This window comes from Callorhinus ursinus, unplaced genomic scaffold, assembly GCF_003265705.2.
Source record: "Callorhinus ursinus isolate GAN/ISIS: 27379988/994484 unplaced genomic scaffold, GSC_fseal_2.0 scaffold8, whole genome shotgun sequence".
Classification (NCBI taxonomy): Eukaryota; Metazoa; Chordata; class Mammalia; order Carnivora; family Otariidae; genus Callorhinus; species Callorhinus ursinus.
In genome coordinates, this window is record NW_027397070.1 from 24,670,079 (window position 1) to 24,676,625 (window position 6,547).

General features: G+C 41.5%; 1 pseudogene; it reads right to left on the reverse strand.

Annotated features, from left to right (window-relative positions):
* Window positions 1-2,424: 2,424 nt before the first annotated feature.
* Window positions 2,425-2,574, reverse strand: LOC112822875 (U2 spliceosomal RNA; annotated as a pseudogene).
* Window positions 2,575-6,547: the final 3,973 nt, after the last annotated feature.

The following is a 6,547-nucleotide window of genomic DNA, read 5'->3' on the forward strand; positions in this document are numbered from 1 at the left end:
CCCATTCCTGTACTTCCCAAAGAAAGTTTTTTTCTGTCCTCTGCTGAAATTTTGTTTTCTATCTTAAGCACACAAAAGGGAGACCTCCTGCCATTTCCATCAAACAAACATAAAATGAATATTTAAAAGTTCATGAAGCAAAAAAAAGTCATTATTCTAGTCTCTTCTCCTACCCGGGTTTTGAATAAGCCTGTTCTGCACAAAAGTAGCAGAAGACCCACTACTGAAGGTCATTAACACCAGAAATCGTCCATGAGGAATGTGCAGGATAAGATAAAAGCCCAAGCTGGGAGTCATACGGCAACATCTAGGAAGGGACACACACCAGTCTTTATAACCAAAATTAATTGTAGCTGTGCCCCTCGAAAGTGTCAGCCATAAATCTGGGATACCCACCTATGATTTTCCTAAAGCAAGAAAGGATGGAATACCCACAGAGTAAATTCGAGGCAAAGGGAAAACAAATTACTAGCTGTGGGCAATTCCCTTCTGCCATCCAAGGAGGGAGCTTTCTTTGGATTTTTCTAAGAAAAGTGTGCAAGCAAAGAGGGGGAGTGAGAGTAGTTACAGGAATGGAAAGATTCTGGAGATGGAGTGGGAATCAGAAGAGAGGTGAAACAAGGCGAAGCTGAGAACGGAGATGTTAATGAGGAGTTTCAAAGCCAGGAAAACCCTCTTCCCTGTCTCCCGCTAAAGCCTTCACTAAAACCGTCTCAATGCCTGGTGTTCTGGGTATTGGGTTAGGATTGTTTCTGTTGTTGGAATGCCTCAAAAACGATATGGAGCAGGGCATGGGCTCCCCCAGAGAGGCTCAGTTACATCTGGATTATTCTAATTAGGATTTTACCCCTAAATCCTTCTCTAGTCTCCTGTAACTCTGGGTTAGATCAGAAATAGGTCCCAGTCATCTGAATACTATCTCCTTTGCTTCATTTCCACCAGCCTCCTAAGGTAAGAAAGCGGGGTGAGGCTCCTCCAGGGCAGGGGCCCACCCTTCTTACTGCATCAGAGGGCAGAATGAAAAGAGCGAAGTAAAGTAATTCAAAGAGAAAGTGGACGGAAGAAAGGAAGGAAGAACTTTAAACCTCTTCACACCTTCCTTCTGCCACTTATCTGTGGTGGCATCTTCATCAAAAACCTAGCCTCTGTAGACACCTGGAGCTTCTTGAAATTCTCTGTCCTGTTCCATTAGGTCTGCTTCTCTGTTTGTGCACCAGAATCTTACTGTTTTTATTATTCTGGCTTTGCAATATGCTTTAATTTCTAATTGGGTGAATCCCTCTCCAATTTTCCTCCTCTTTTCAAAGTAGACTTAGCTTTGCTTGGACTTTTATTCATTCTTCCATATAAATTTATTCTAAAATTGAAGTTACATTATGCCTTATTCCTCTATGAAGCATGTGGTCTCCTAAGCAAACCTTCTTTCCAGAAGGGAATACCCTAGGCAGAAAATTCAGGTGGATAAATCAGAACCATGAAAGCTTGGCTACCCCCAACAAAGAAGCAATAGAATTACTTTTCTGAACCTGAAAATCCAATTCTAGAGCCTGGTGAGTCCACCAGCATGCAGCCGCTCCAAGAGATCATTCATGAACAGCTTTTCCCTTGCCTAATTTTACTACAGTTCGAAGTATTTTGAACTCCTCAGGGACCATGAGGTCTGAAAGAGAGCTTAATACCAAGTCCCCATCAGGCCAGCTCTGTGGTGGCAACACACATTTTGGACTTGATTACCCACCATCACAGAAGGCAGTGCTAATCAGCTTAATCCCAAACATTTGGGTGTGTTAGATGCAACATATGTGAGATGAATTTTAACTGCTTTTACAGCAATTTTTTCCTCCTAATTCTGCATTTCTCAGGAACGTTTGAAGTATGTTTCCTTTTCCGAACACATACCAGAAAGTCCATGGGGAAAAATAACCTGTGTTCAAATTTAAGAGTAAAATTGCCCTTCAGGCTAGTATCCAAAATCTATAAAGAACTTACCAAACTCAACACCCAAAGAACAAATAATCCAATCAAGAAATGAGTAGAAGACATGAACAGACATTTCTCCAAAGAAGACATCCAAATAGCCAACAGACACATGAAAAAATGCTCAACACCACTCGGTATCAAGGAAATACAAATCAAAACCATAATGGCTTAGTCAGAATGGCTAAAATTAACAAGGCAGGAAACAGCAGATGTTGGCAAGGATGCAGAGAAGGCGAACCCTCCTACACTGTTGGTGGGAATGCAAGCTGGGGCAGCCACTCTGGAAAACAGTATGCAGGTTCCTCAAATAGTTGAAAATAGAGCTACCCTACAACCCAGCAATTGCACTACTGGGTATTTACCCCAAAGATACAAATGTAGTGATCCAAAAGGGCACATGCACCCCAATGTTTATAGCAGCAATGGCCACAATAGCCACACTATGGAAAGAGCCCAGATGTCCATCAAAGATGAATGGATAAAGAAGATGTGGCGTATGTATGTATATATACAATGGAATAGTACTCAGCCATCAAAAAAAAAACAAAATCTTGCCATTTTCACTTGATCTTAGCCAAAAGGCTGAGAAGCAATTGAAATCCTGCCATTTTCAACGACGTGGATGGAACTAGAGAGTATTAAGCTAAGTGAAATAAGTCAATCAGAGACAGACAATTATCATATGACCTCACTGATGTGTGAAATTTAAGAAACAAGGCAGAGGATCATAGGGGAAGAGAGAAAAAAATAAAACAAGATGAAACCAGAGAGGGAGACAAACCAACCATAAGAGACTCTTACTCATAGGAAACAAACTGAGGGTTGCTGGAGGGGAGGGAGTTGGGGGGATGGGGTCACTGGTGATGGACATTAAGGAGGGCACATGATGTATGAGCACTGGGTATTATATAAAGAATGATAAATCACTGACCTGTACCTCTGAAACCAGTAATACATTATATGTTAATTAATTGAATTTAAATTTTAAAAATGAAAAAAAATTGCCCTTCAGACTTTCAAATTCAAGATAGTGACTTGAGCTCACAGATGGACCTCTCATTCCCTAAATTCCATTGAAGGGGCCAAGAAAATCTGAAAACTAAAACCTCTGTCGCAGAGCTGGAACACAGGGAAGTGTGCCAACAAGGAGTTAAGATGGAATTTCTGAAATACACAGCAGAACTGTAAGTCCATTAGTACAGAAGAGTCAACCCCTTCCACAGGCAAAGGAGGGTCCCCTGAGGAGAAATGAGCCAATTTCTTCTACGAACCCTGGTAGGTACTTAGGAATCAAGTAGAACTCACACCAGAACACTTTCTTCCTCTCTTTTTGGTCCCCCCCTTCTCTCCTCCAACTGCTACTATCACTTATTTATTTATTCAACAAACATTTGTTAGGCACCTCTTCTGAGGAAGGCCCTGTACTAAGCACTGAGAATACAGTAATGAACAAGGCTGACGAGGTTCAGGCTCTCGTGGAGCAAATATTCTAATAGGGAGAGAGACAATCAAAATACCAGAAAATACCAAAGAATGATAAATGCTGTGAATGAAATAAAAGAGTGATTGGGTAGAAATTATCTGTGAGACTACTTTAAATTGGCTGGTCAAGGAATACCTCTCTGAGTAAGTGATCTTTTAACTGAATATCAAGGAGTCAATGTTGCAGAGGTTGGGGATAACACTCCAGGCCAAGGAAACAGGTGGTACAAAGGCCCTGTGGCATGAACCAACGTGGCACCTATGCTGTCTCAGCTTAGACATCTCTTCCTCCAGTACATAATCCTGACACATTCTCTGTGGTTTCAAAGTTCCCTGCATTATCACACTCTATTACAGTTGTTTGCCGACTTGCCCGGTGCCTCCTCTGTAGTTATTCTCTAGGGTAGTGACCATGTTGTACTCTCGGCACCCAGCAACATCTAGATGTAGAAGATAACCAATGTTAGTGAATGAATTAATCATTACTCAAATGGAGTTCTGGTTCCTTCCACTGTAACATGTCACTTCTCCAATAAGTGAGGACTGTTATCAGAGAAGTTTTTTTTTTTTCCTGTTTCCTTCTTCCATCTTAGAATTTCCATCAGCTCATCTCTGGTTAATAATTAAATTTTTGTCCTCCTTATTAAGCGTTTGTATTTTGTTGCAAACAATGGTGAGAGAGATGTTGCCTGGTCTACTTTTGCTTTTAAATTATCAAGAAATAATCTCCCTCATTTTCTTAATTTTCCCCTATCATGACCTCTGTAAACAGCCACCAAAAATACCTCCATATACTTGTTTCTACCAATTCAATGACATTTTTCCCTAATGCCTCTTGCTGGTTTTTTTCTTTTCTTCTTTTGATAAAGCCCAATTTCTGACTTTATTACCATGATGAGTCTGATTTTTAAATCCCCAGTTACTCTCCTCAGATAATCATACCTTTATCATTCCATTCTGCTAGCAACTGCCTGTATGTTGACTTTACCCTTGGTACACTATATTCAAATTCATTCACTCTGTAGTCCCCAGACCAAGTAATGCCACATTCAAACATAGCAACCAGAGTGCTCCCAGGTGTCTCTGTAATAAACATTGCAATCAAGTCCTTTGATTTTACTCTCCCAGCTTCCTAAGCTCATAACTCTCTTCTGCATATACAAGACTCTAATAAAAGAAGGAAATTTGCAATGCCTATGGCACAGACACTCAGGGATGAGCAAGGGCAGGTATCACTCAACAGTCTCACAGCATGCGCTGTCCGGTGCCTTCTGCTCCCATGTCCCTCCACACACGATATCTTATTTGATGTTCATGGCAGAGTGTGGTGCATCTAAATGGTACTATTTATGATCTCTATTTATAATGAAAAAAAAACTATGAAGTTCAGAAAGGTTAAGACAATGGCCAAACACAGCTCACATTTGGAGGCATTTACTCAACAAACATTCATTAGCACCTGCTGTATGCCAGGCCCTAGTCTAAGGGTTGGAGATAACAGCATTGAATGAGCTAAAAACCATCCCCACTCTCATGACACTTACATTCTAGTGGAGAGAGATAGATCATTTAAAAGTAGTCAATTAATCGACAAGGTATTTTCACATTCAAAGTGCTATATATATTTTAAATATATATACCATGATAGAGCACCTGGGCAGGAGTCACAAGTGCTACTTGAGATTGGGTGGTCAGAGAAGACCTCACAGAGTTGGCAAACTGAGACTGGGATGATGATGAGCCAGCCATGTGAAGATATGGGAGAAAAGAATTGCAGGCATCGGGAGAATAAGTGCATAGGCCTGGCTGTGAGGTGGAAAAGAGCCTAGTGTTTGAGTGATAACAAGAAGAGACTGGTTCAGGGGCCAATAAATACAAAGTCAATCTCACCCTCTGTGATTCTCTAGGTCTTTTCCTCACGGTCACAAGATGGCTGTGGTGGTTCCAGACATTACGTCTACGTTCATGGCAGAAAGAATGGGCAAGGGCCAGTGCCCTTCATCTCCTTTATCTCCTTCAACAAGAAATGGGAAAGGGGAAAAAAAAAAAAAAACCTTCTCAGAAACCCTCTAACAAAATTCAATTTGGTATTATTGGCCTGAAGTAGTTCATAAACACCCCCTACTCACCCATCCAGCAGTGAAGTAGGCTGGGAAAGGAAGGACTTGTCATAATTGGCTTGGATTAGTCTTGTCCCATCAGCTGGGGATGTTGACACCCCCCAAAAATCAAAATTCTATTGGTAAGGGGAGGAAAGGACAATTAGGTAGGCCATAATAATGACTGTCATTGGAAGGAGCCAAATAACACTGGGCCTTGTAAACCACGGCAAAGAGGCTAGATTGTTTCTAAATGCAATGTTAAGTCCTGAAATATGTAAGTAAAAGTGTGATATGATCTTATTTGCATCTTTAGGAAATGACTGTGGTTGCCATGTGAAAAATGAATTGCGGAAGGCGAGAATATCAGAAAGGACAGTTTACTTGCCGTAGAACAGGGAAGAGAGGATAGTGGCTTGACTAGGGTAGCAGCAGTAAAGATGTAGAGAGGTGAATGGACTCAAAACATATTTTTGGAATTTTGCTGGGACGACTTGCTGGCACACAGATAGGGGTCAAGGCAGGAAAGAAATAAACCAAAAGCTATGATCTGGACCTCAAAGATCCATTATAAAAACATTTATAAAGAAGAGACTCTAAAAAACAGGCCCAAAAAGAAAAAAATACAAGGACTGAGCTTTAGCTGTGTTAAGCCTGTGATGTCTATTAGACATCCAAGTAGCAATCTCAGACCACACTGAGGTGGACATTGTGGTGTGCTGCCCTGTTCCCTTGTCAAGATCAAGGTACGAACTCCCTCAGCCACCATGAGTGATGGCTGCTGATAGCTCATAGTTCTGAGTTCCTCCCTGGACATCGCCCATCGCCCAAGGAAATGGCCCCTTCCAAGCTTACACCTTCTCCTTGAATGGCTCACGTCCAACGATTGGTTGATGCAGGGGTGCAATGACCTGGCTCCCTTGCCTCCATTTGGAACTACTCTGAAGGGCCATTCTGTACCAGATGTCCCCTATGAGATTGGCCAA